This window comes from Sceloporus occidentalis, unplaced genomic scaffold, assembly GCF_023333645.1.
Source record: "Sceloporus occidentalis isolate IW3139 unplaced genomic scaffold, rSceOcc1.0.p SCAF_389, whole genome shotgun sequence".
Lineage (NCBI taxonomy): Eukaryota > Metazoa > Chordata > Lepidosauria > Squamata > Phrynosomatidae > Sceloporus > Sceloporus occidentalis.
The window spans coordinates 85,583-97,944 of NW_028317369.1; positions in this window are offsets into that span (position 1 = coordinate 85,583).

A 12,362-nucleotide genomic window follows, 5' to 3' on the forward strand; every position below is an offset into this window, starting at 1 on the left:
AATTAAGGAACAATCAGGAAAAAAACCTTATAGTTTTGAATACAATAATCAGAAGACAGATGTGGCTGTCCATCTACACAAATATATATATACTTATATATATATATATATATATATATATATATATATATATGTACACAATATCTGCCTGCCAGCCTATCTATCTATCTATCTATCTATCTATCTATCTATCTATCTATAACTCGATTTATCCATCTATTTGCCCATTGATCTATAAACACATACAAACATACAACCAATGTCACAGCACCTAACAACAAATACATTAGAATTGTGTTTAGACATAAAGGTTGTATTTTAATAAATATATTGGTTGGCTAAAGGGCTCACTGGTTACACAGTGAACATTATCACAAATATTAAGAAGCTGCCTCTAATATACCGGTAGTTTTCTCTGAAAAGAACGCTGCGATAAGTGCGTGGGAAAGAGCAGAAGAAGAACGCAATAGTAATTTTATTACTAATCACCAATTTAGATTATTAAAGCTCGAGGATTTACTTGTGCCACAGAGTCAATTCTTTTGGGGGTTAACTGAACAAGGTACTTCCTCTACGGCTCTGAAAAAGACACGGGTAGAAAAAAACCGCCTGTGACTTACCAGTTTAGCGATCTATCCAAAAGCGCTGGCAGACCGATGCAATGTCCTCATGTGATTTCTAGATCCCCAGCGATTAAATACAGTTGTGGATGCCCTGCGCTTACTCCGCGCCGATCTGGGAGACACTCTTGGTGCTGTTGGGTTTTCTCAGGGAGATCTCTCTAGATCTGTATGACGTCACCGGAGTCCCAGAGTGCCGCACACTGTGCGTGTACAAGAAGAGTGTGAGAGTGTGAGAGAGTGTGCACACAGTAAGAGAAAGAGATAGCTGGTGAGTTAGTCCCAACAGGCTGATCAAACTTGATTAACTGTGCAGGTATCATGAGATATATATTTATAAATATATATATATATAAGATGCTTAAATTGCCATCTCTATACAAACAGACACTGTGAAATATATTGTAAACAGAACTTTAAGGTCACCAAAGGCTACTACTTGCCCATATATTGTTTGAGATATCTCATAATTAATTACATTTATTTGCTGTGTCTTGCATTGAGTTTAACTTTTAGTATCATGCATGTTATTCAATTTAGGGAATTTGGTTTCTACTTTTTAATCCTGGATGTCATTTAGAGACATAATTAGAGGAAAATACATTTAAGAGAAAGCAATTAAACACAGTTTGTTAACAAAATGGGGGATTCCATAACTTGAGTGAGTAAATTAAAACAATCAAATGGCATCTTCTTCTTCTTCTAAGAATAATAATTTTATATACCCATAATGTGCTTGTTTAACCCTTTCAGTTGGAGAGTATGTAAGCAAGGCTTGCACACTCAGATGGCTACATATTAATTACATATCCTCAGTTCCATGTACCTAAAACACTCATATATAATTGTCTAGGTTATAGATAATAGGATGCTGGAAGATTTGAACAAGGTCTTTTTTAGGGATTTGCTAAAGATTTCTTTATGTCCTCTGGCTTAACCCGCACGTTGCTGAAGTTAGTAATACCTTTTATTAAATCACTAAATTGCAGGATACAGGGAGAGACTGCAAATTATGGTATAATAGATGTGCAGTAGTTAGAGGAGGCTGATGGGATTCGCGTGGACATCGGCTCCAATTCCTTTGGGGAGGCTGCAGGGCAGTCAGCTTCCTTGTGTCTCCATCTTGCATTACATAATTGGGCCAATGGTGTGTGAATCCTAATGAATACGCCTTACTGTGTTACATTACGAAGTCCTTTAACCCCTGCAGTACCGCAGGGTCGCGACCTGTAGTAGACTGTGCGGTACATTTGCGACAGAACGGGTCACAATGCAATTAATAATTCTCACAATAAACAAATATACAAACAATTCCACCTATGAAACATAAATTGATCTAAGGTACTGCTCAAATGCAATTGAAACACACACACACACACACACATTTACTAATACCACTTGTAAGAAGGTATTTGACTTAAAACACCATATAGGCAGGCAATGTATATCTTAGATGTAAATATTGTGCATTTTGTTTGATGAGCAGCCTGTGAGTATGCAGTAATGTTCTTGGACCTTACAGAAAATAGTTATTTCTCAATATAAGGTATATGCCGACATGATTTAGTGCCGAGAACTTTTATGATAGTCATATATTTTTATCTGAGATGAATTACACATTTTATTGATTATTTTCCAAATAAGTTTTTTTTTGCCTATATTATGTGAGTCTGCGAGTCCTGATTTTTTTTTTTTTTTACTACAGTGGGTTATGCATTTGGTTTTGATGTCAGGATCTTAACATCTGCCCTTAGGTTGAACACAAGCCCCATGAAGATGATTGTGATAAGACAAGGCAGGGTACATGGCATTTACTGGAATACGGGAGCAAGTGAACCTCATCTAAACGCTTCCTACAAGACACTGTGGAAGATGGAAGTCTTAACTCAAGGATTTTTAACAGTGATCTGTTAAAGATTCCCTTCAACAGTTTAATGTAGTTATAACTAAAGGGTTTCCCCTGCCATAACTCAAAGAAAAATATGGAAAATATCAGGAGACAGAAGATGTGAATCTATATTACCCTTCACATCACATTTGTTACATAAAATAAAGAAATGCGAATCACATGGAAGGCATCAAGTGATGTGTAAAATAACGTTTGAATTAACATCAATTCTCTTTAGGGCACATCACAAGATAATTTAATAGATTCTTTCAACGGAGAAGTTCTTTTAAAGTGTATCTGAAGATATTCTATGTAACACAATAAAATGACAATTTGTGTCAAAAGTCGTACATTAATTCTGTTTCATGTTTTTTAAACATCAACAGTTATCAATTCTGATCCTGTCTGCTTTTTACTGAATGGGCATAGACGAACAGCTGGCGCAGAAGGGTATTACTTCATAAGAAATGGTATGAATGCCTTGAAATCAATCTTTAATGATGTATCATAAAGGCTTTTTAAAGAAGTGTTTAAATGTAGAATATGTAGTGGGCTAATTGTAGACTATTTGACTAATGACTTCATTGAGAAGAAAGGTGTAATCTGAAAGCCAATCATACCTAAAGGGCAAAAAATCGGATTTTCCAATTACTGAAGTTGCAGGTAGAGCTGTACAAATCCCTTATGGTACCAAATCTACCTAGAAGCAAGCTAATTATTGTCTAATACACGTGTAAGGTAAATGATATATAAAAAAGCATGCTTAATGCTCTTTATTCATCGGGTATTTGCAAAGGTTCATTACTATATATATATATATATATGTAATATTTTTAAAAATAATTATAATTATTAAATTGTAATATAATCCAGTAGTTTTGAATTGGTACAATAGGAAAAGTAATGTTTCTATGTTCTTTTCCCCATGTGAATATCTCATAAAAATCTGTCTTTTTCTAGGGTTGGAAAAACTATTCTTGTGAAAACAGTTATCACAAACCATACTGATGATATAAAATAGATCTTAACTGAAACCACTGCAGGCATGAGCAAATGACCACAAACTTTGCATTGGCTTCCAAATTTACAACCAGATTTATCTTGTAGCTGACCTATCACACACAACAATGAGCCATAGTTTTGAAATATATTTTGTGTAAATTTACGAAATAAAGCTTTATAATTACACACTTGTATTTACACTATTTTTGCCCTGTATTTTGGACATAGATGAATATGTATTCACCTAACACCTTGCTTTGTTGTCTGCTTATCACTAGACAGATGGGAGATGCTTAGACCTAGTATATCCAAAATCACAGTTAAACATTCTTTAAAATTTAGTAAACATTTGGAAATTAATTGTAATAATAATTATGTTTAATTATCAGTATTAGAAATTTTACACCTATACCTTCTATATTATGTACATAGGCACCTATATTTCAAACATATTTTTGTAATGCATATTAGTGCATTTTCAGTGGACTCCAATGTACATAGTTTCTTTCTTACTGGAGTTAGAAAATTAGACTTCTGACTAATGTTTCTCCTCCACAGTCTGCTTATATTGTAGCAGGAATCATACTTAAGTATGCTGCATGCTTGTATATTAAACTCCTACTAAAATACGTTAAAGTTCAATTGACATATATATCAACATTTAAAGAATCAATTGATGAGCCGAAAAACAATTTACACTAACACACACACACACACACATATATATATATATATATATATATATATATATATATATATATATATATATTAAACAACAATAAACCCCAATTTAACTGTCAGGTTATACGTTCCTTTTGAGAAGACAGTATCAGTGATTGCATTTGCAATTTAGACATAGGTCTGTGCTGACACCATATAGCTACAGATACTCTGCCAAAGATGAGGATCTTTGGGGATTTTAGTATTAATGAAAAAAGTAACTTAAGTCTAGACTTTGATCCAAATATCTACAATACATTATTTCATAGTAAAAAGTCTTCAATTTGTTTAACTACTGAACATTTCATAAATCTTTGAGCTCAATCAAAAGAATAGAGTTGGATTCTTAAAAGCTATTTTTATATTTCACACATTTGGTAAAGCTTAAGATTTGTAGAAACACAAATATTTCCATGGATTTTCCAAACCCTGTTTATTCTATGTGATTTATGTTTATGTGTTTGTGAGGTTATTTATTGTCTCAAGGGTTGTTGAAATTTTAAAGCCTTCAGTTAGTGATTTATGAAAGTTTCCAGTGAAGACACTGCCTGATATCCAATTAAACGTGGCTCTAAAGGTGGACAGTTTACTTTAATTAAATCCTGTATAAAATCCAACCTCTCTGATGTAGGCTACACTTTGTTGAAATGCTTAAAATGTAATTGCAAACACTATCAACAAAGGCACTATACACACAACCACATACTAATAAATATTCATACTTTTTGTCCCCGTTTTTTAAATATTTCATGACACACTTTTAAGTATAACAATTCTCTCTCATGTAAGCATTGTATAGGGTTTAGGTTTATACATTTTCTGCTTATTTGTGACATCCCTTTTTCCTTTCTTTCTCCTTTGTGTCTACTACACAGAATCATCACAACAACCCCCCCATATCATTAAAATAATAATGAATGTTATGTTCCCATCCATTAAATATCAAGCAAGTACGATTTTACTATTCTACTAATGGATATTTATAAAGTATATATTATGTAACAAGGTCTTATGAAAAAACAATTTTTAATTAGTAATTTCACTTTGCATTTTGAAGGGCCCACAAGTGAGATTCCTCTGCAAGAAAAGGTGAGTTGGTCCTGCATAATGCATAAATAAGTTTACTTTCAATAAATCATCTCACATTAACTATAAATTGTGCAGGTTGAATGGCTCTTATCTGCTGTTCTGTTCTTACACCAATTTTGACGCGTGTGTGTGTGTGAGCATGAATGTGTATGCACAAGTGTGCATGAGAGGGAGTGTGTGTTAGCAGAAGTGTGTAAGAATGTATGTATAAGTGTGTCAGTGTGTTAGTGTGAGTGTGTATATGTTAGTGTGTAAATATGTGTGCCAGTGGCTATGTGAGGTACTAAGGGGGGTGGGGGCACAAGGGGTCGATGGGGCCACTTGGCTTTAGCTGCCCTCATGGCCCAGAAGGTGCCAACCCTCCCCTGTTTATTATAATTATTTTCATGATCCTATATATGTTTAAACACAGACTGCAATGGTGTAATATTATTCTCTGTTTAATAGATTTGGCTAAAGACAATAAACTAAGTAACTGAATAACAGCAAGGGTAAAACAGGGGTCCTCTCCCATCAATAACACTAAATAATCAAATAAAAAAGGTTTCCTAAGCTTTAAGAAATACTAACTTCTTTAAATAATGGAATGGGTTGAGTATATAAGGTATACCAAGTACAGGTATTTCTCTCTATATCATATCTATTGATCATAGTAAAGGTTCTATCTTATATTGTTTGTTAAAAAGCTGTGAAGCTGTAACATTCCATATTGTTATGGTAGAAATAATAGGATAACATTTCAGGGGCTTCTGAATGTGAAGTCTAATGGCGCCCGCTTCTTCTAAGTGAGAAGTACTGTTGGCCCACTGGGCATTTGTCTGACAGCCACTCTGGGCATTGATTGGGCCATCAATGAAATGGTTCTTAAACATCCGGTAGAATGAGAACCTGTAACCTCTTAGACCTCAGCAATGGTTCAACATACTTCACAGAATACTTTCAGTCGTAGCCATAAAGAAAGCTTTTTAAAAATGTCTGTTTGTGATATTATTTCCCTCATCAGAAAATGAACTGCTACACATCTAGCAAACTTTTTGTGGAAAGGCCTGTCTGAAATCAGGATATATTCCACCCATATTATTCTACATTTACAAATTAGGGAAGCAGCGTCTTGTTCTCCTAGGAAAATAAGAATGGTTGTTATGTCCCATCCATTTAATATCGAGCAAGTAAGAAATTGTTTCTTTTGCCTGTACTACTCTTTAGAGAGTGATCACTTCCAGAAGAATGGAAATCATAGGTGAATGGAGAAAACATACGATGCACATGCGAAAATAATGAGGGAAACTGGCTTGCATATTTTTTTCTCAAACACATGCACCATCAAAAGAGACCAAGGCTTTCTTTATGAAAACGCAGCAGTAAAGACATTTTTTAATGTGGGCACCAGGTGACCTAATTTATTCCACTCTGGGTGGAATTTAAATATGCCTGAAATAATTTCTTTAGATTTCAGAGGCCATAAACGTATCCTCACCGTAGAAGTAATCATGCATAAATGCAAACCAAACCTTTATATATTTATTTTACCCAGGTGAAACACTCTATCTTGATGCATTTAGCAAATGCATAACAAGGTTGGGAAGTATATTTCCTGTTTAGCATTGCAATGTTGAGAGAAAAAAGTGGTGCCATGACATAGCTGCACCATTAAAGAACCCATGCCAGTGAAATGGGGGGGGGGGGCAATTTGGTAACAAAGCAATAACCTTTTTTTTTGTTTTATAGCTAATGTCTATATAGTCTCGGGGATGTTGATTTATGTTGCAAATAGATACAGCCGTTACCCCTTGAAGACAAAGAGTCTGGACATTGATAATGACTACTGGACCTGGTATTGTTTAACTTTGGAGGATATGCCTTCTTTTAAAGTTTTCAGATTTGTAATATATTAAAAAATATTTCTAAAAATAGTGCTATACTTCTTCACAGAGGCTTTAAACTAGGTAGCTTTCTATGATCAGCAACATATTGGGTGACAAGGCTCTCCAGTGCTCTACTGCTTAATGGGCAAGTTTAAGCCCTCTAACGCTATGAAGATTGTAAGCTCCTTTGAGCAGGGCCCTCCTCACCTGTTGTCTCTGTAAGTCGATTTGTTATTTTATATACTACTTGTTATGTCTTGTCTACCCCTTGTGCAGCGCTACGGAATTCGATGGCGCTATATAAAACAATAAATAATAATAATAATAATAATGAGGGACTGTGCTCAACCACTTAAGTCCTTCATAGATACAATGCTGGGATATAACATCATGTCCCACTGCTTAGTGTAACGATGGAGGGGGCTGCAGGGGGCACTGGCTTAGGGTATTTATGCATTTATATTTATAACGTGTTTAATGAGGTAGTAATAACATCGTTCTTGACTAATGTTGCTATCATATCGATAATTGTAAAATATTCAGTGGATATATTAGAGCTGAAGATAATAACTAAAGGCGAAGAAGTGCTATACAGATATTATACTATATTCCATTTACTTTTATGCCAACTTCGATGTATCTTAGGATAGCAGTTATTGAGTATTATATGTTCGTGGACCATTTTAGATGATTACATATTATATATGTGCATAAAATGGTCAGACATGCGCCCAACGCAGCTGCAATTTCAATAACTGAAAGTGTTCCATCCTACATAACTTTGATACCTACTATTTTAACTCACAAAGTGTAAACTTATAGATCACAGCTGGTTCCATATTATCCAACTCCCTGTTGGCACAGATACATCTTCTGTAAAACATACTATTGTTGTTAGAAATCTTGTATCATCCTGATGACCACCAAGAAGGTAATATGTTGCTGTACCTTTATAACGTAGTTACAGTGTTCATGGATTTGTGGTTGGAGGACATCAGTAACTACTCAGAAGCATAGAGGGTGATGTGTCAATGGCATAATGCTATTTATGAAGGGAATTACCAGATTATATATAAACTTTTTTTCACGAACCAATGTATTGCCATAACTTTTGCATTCTTAAAATGTTTTCCACAAAACCATTTACTTACAATCAAATTTTTTCTGCCCCTGCAACATATTTATAATTCACACCCATAGAATTTACATTGCACTAAATGATCGATGACACCACGCAGGTTTTTTTTTTTTTTTTAACGAAATGGTTAAATGATGTCGTCCTACTCAGACATCCATCTTATAGGGACCACTCAGCTATGACATGCATTAAAGTGCATATGATGGTTGGAGAGTCCCTTTAAAGACAGTCCTGGTAAATAATATGTAACTTTAGTGGAGATGCTTATAGAAGATGTTTAATCAGGGATAGGCAAAGTGCCTGTACAAGGACACCAGTGTCCATGGGAAAGTTTGTAAAGGGCCATAGAACATCATTACATTGTCCACCACAGACCCCAGTACATGTCCACCATGAGAAATGTTACTGCCTAACAATGAGTTTAATGCAGGACTGTATCAACACCTACTGCCCTGCATCATACATATTTCATAAGCATCCATGCAGGACCACTCCATCACATAGGAAACCTAGACAGGGGTGGGCGATTCAGTGAGATGAAATCTCTTCTGACAATAAACTAGGAAAGTAGAGAGATACAGAGACACACTGAAAGACAGAGAATGTGACACACACACACACACACACACTGCCAGTTGTGATACACACACAACACCCTACATGTACATATTCATTGCCCTGGCACTTAAAAGGTATTTTGATTTTATTCACCAAATTAACTCAATTCATATATTTTAATATAAAAAAAATGATATTTTTGTTACACAGCATTTATAGGATGATCATTCATTTTCCAGGAAGCCTGTATTATTTCTGTAGGACTGTTATAAATTCCGTTTCTTACTGAAAATAAGTGAAACTAGATAGTCCCCACACAATTTTTTTAATGAGGACATGGTAAACACAGCGAAATAGGGGGAAAAGAAAGGATCCTAGTCATGACAATTTGTCTTAATGTGGTACTGAGTGTGTTTTTCAAAAGGCTTTGCAGTGTTTGTATATGGCAACTTGCACCTGGAAGCAGTTAAAAATTAAGACACTGGCATTTTAAGACATACAGGTGTAGTTTAGTATTAACCCCTTCATGACAAGGGTGTTTCACATCCAAGAGACAAGCACTTATTTTGCCATTTGTTTGGTTAACCATCATTTTTCCATTTAGTATACCCACACAGATTATATAATAGTGTTTTAAGTGTGTTTTTTGTTTGAAATCATACTCATACATTTAATGTACCATTTATTAGCAGTAACATAATTATATATATATATATAAAAAAAACGTACAAAAAAATCACAGGTTTATTCCACAGATTACAGTGCCATTGCTGAAAAAATATCCCAAATTCTGTAATACCCCAATTAAATATGAGATTATATTTCAGAGGGTTAAAATGCCCCCTTACATACTATTTTTGTATTTTTTTCTGGATATGGGGCAGTAAAGGTGTTTTTTTGTTTTTTTTTAATATTTCTGGTTGGAAGCGTACAAGGTGATGCTGCTGTCTGCCGAAAGGGAAGAGCCCAGGCTGTCATTAGACATATTTATGGACATCTCCCAGCCCATGCAAACCTCCTCATGATGTACTGTAATGTCTTCTTGGTCATTGGGGCCATTTCTTTGCTGAAAAAACAAGACTGCTGGGAAACACTTTTATGTTACTACGGTGTTCCTTGAGAGTAAATAAGGCAATATTTGGTCATGCTAACAGATGAGAGGTTGAAATAATTATTTTAAGATCTTTCTCCGTTTTGGCTATAGATGATTACCGTAGGTGTAGGGTCAGTCACTATTTGAGCTGAGAAGGTGGATTAAGTACAATAAAGCAATTTCAAGTGTTGTGTAATCGTAGATCCAGTTGCTTTATTATAAACTACAACACATATCCCACACAGCTTCTAAACTAGCTTGTATAGCTTCCATATTCCTGTTTATTTCGCCCTCTATTCAATCTAGCCCATAAATTGCATGTTTTCAATAAAAATGTGAGCAGGGAGCATGTTGAGTACCTAACACACAATACATTAGAATTTGTTTGCAGAACTTGTAGATAACAACTTAAAACACTGCCTTAAGTTAGCTTAATTTCTCAGAGACACTTTTATAGTCAAATGTTTCATATTTTATCGCAGCAAATTAAATTCACTTTGATATTTGCATATTTCTGTTTCACCAACGTGGTTCAGTAAGCCCCTTGTCAGATGCCGCGACTCCTCCTATTTTTATCCTTTTAATGCCCTCTTCCTATACAGTTCAGTTCTCAAATGTTTTATTTGTTGAGTGACATTCTTCTTTGTAGACAATAGAGCAAAAATGTCGCCAGAATGTAGAATAACGGGAGGAGAGGCTATGAGGGACCAACAGGGGGTAACATGTTTAACACGATTCTTAATAAAGGTGAATGCTCACACTTAGCAGCATGTACTGGATTAAAAGGAAACGAACATAAAAAAACACCCATCATGCATATTGAATCATTTCAGCTTCCCATTTGAAAAGGTCTCTATTTCTCTACTTGTTCTCCACCAGGAAGTGGTTCACCAAGCATCATATTATTTATAGTTCCGTATCAACTACCTGCCATCTTGTTGATGATGTAAAAACTTAAATTCAATAGACTTCTACTACTATGATGTATCATGTAAGTGCTTTGAGTGTTACTCTATTTCGAAAGATGACTTGGTATCCTGAAGATGGTAATATCATATAAAACATTATTCTCATGATTAGCATAACATGCCAGTGAGCGTACATACTCTATTTCTGCTTATTATTCTCTTTTTATCAAACTTGCACTGGTGTTGATCTTTATACATACCATGGACTTCATCATAATCGTTCTTAATTAATATACGTATAACAAAAAACTAATCCTCTTCTCAATGGACTTCGCTATTGAGATAAGTAGAGTGTGCATTAGTGTATATTTTTTTACCATTTTTTTAAACTTTCCAACAACCATGTAGATAGAATGTTCTCCTGTACCACTATTACTATAAGGAATACACGTAAATAAAGGTGCATTTTATTTTTTGTATCTTTGCTTTCATGTTCTGTCATCTCTGTCTTTTTATTTTTTCCAACATTGTCATGTGTTGCGTATTATACAATATTCATATAGAGCAAATGTTGAAAAAGCAAACATTTCTCCAAGGGTGCTTGTATAATCATATATTGTGTGTCGCAGGATTAGTGAATGCATTTAATTGTTTGCTTTTAAGGATAGCAGCTTACTGTGCTTTAGGCTTAAGTAAACAAAACGTAGCTTTTACAGCATTATCGCAGAGCTTATTCCTTGCTGCCTGCTCACAATACAGTGCAGGAAAATCTTTACTTTTTATTTTTTTTCTCTTAGTACCTGTGACATTGTAGTCAAGTAATATTTGACCCTATTTGTTCTTTAATCCCTACAACTAAAGGAGGATGTTTTCTACCAGTAAACAAACAGTAAGGAGGTTTACCAAACTGAATATTATTGAGCGATGCTTTGTACAACAAATAAATCACAGCATTTCCATGTGGCTGTAACAATTTCCAAAAGACTAGAGCAAAAAAACAATAGCTATTACTTGTGCTTTTGGTTCAATCTGTGTAATTGTTTTGACAATATTTGGTTTTCAATTAAAGCTCTACTTTTTTACAAATGATACTCAGTCAAGCAACGAAAGCTGGCTTTGCAGATGGAGGAAGAAAAAATATATCTATCATTATTAGATAAAATGTTAATAAATACAGCACAAACGTACAGAGTGCTTATATGTGACGTAGTCTTGTGTAACAAAAAAAAAAAACATGGAAGGTAAGACAATATAAGAACCCATCTAGTCTGCCCATTTTTCCTCACTCAGGTCTTAATTAGTCCTTGATCTTGTCAGGATAGCTTTATGCCTATCCCATGCATGTTTTTAATTCATGTTCCCTTGGATTAGCCTCTACCACTTCTGCTAGGAGGCCTCTCAATAAAGTAACATTTTCTTACATTACATCTAAACCTTTGACACGCTAGTTTTAGATGAAGACCTCTTGTTCTTACATTTCT